Source organism: Coffea eugenioides, chromosome 3 (genome assembly GCF_003713205.1).
Source record: "Coffea eugenioides isolate CCC68of chromosome 3, Ceug_1.0, whole genome shotgun sequence".
NCBI lineage: Eukaryota > Viridiplantae > Streptophyta > Magnoliopsida > Gentianales > Rubiaceae > Coffea > Coffea eugenioides.
Window position 1 is genome coordinate 23768209 of NC_040037.1, and position 783 is coordinate 23768991.

The following is a 783-nucleotide window of genomic DNA, read 5'->3' on the forward strand; positions in this document are numbered from 1 at the left end:
CCATTCATTAAGGAGTACACATTCGATTTGCCTATCAAAAGGAAATGAACCCGTTATACATTAGGGTTTCACTTCAAGAGCTATACAAAAGACATTTACAAGCTCAGTATGGCAATTGACTATCCAGTCCATTTTCAAAAACAATTATATCCCTGTAAGGAAAACAAATAACATGGAATGAGCCAAAGCCCAGTGGTATACCACCATTTACTTCCAATCCTTCCACCTAACATACCCCAACCGGGCCCGCACTCCATTTCAGTAGCTTTTGGTAATACTCGAGTTTACCGGAACCAAGGGTCTCATTACCACAAGGTTCCCCAGTACAGTCCCCGTGGCATGATAATTTTCACGGCCAAGCCCTCGCCGGCTCGATCCAATTAACTACCATACGGGGTTGAGCTCATAAATGCAGTAAAGCCATTGGATACTCGTCCAACGACACCAAATCAGTTTCCATGAATGGAATGCAGTATCTCATATATCCAGTGCAGTATTTCAGTAAAACAATCAATAGCCATGAATAAATTCACAAGGGGTGAGGGCGATCAAGTACACCCTCACCTCAATCATTTCCAATAACCAAGTAAGCCTTCAAGGCATCAAATACACATAGCACAAAGCCACATTATAACAAGTAAGTGAGTAGTATACTCACTAAGTAAGAAAATGGTGTTTCATACACCGCGGTCACCAAGACGTCGTGAGCTACCGTCACGCCCTAGAATCACGCAACAAATGCAATGAGACTCGATAACGAGTCATATAGCAATGCTAAACACA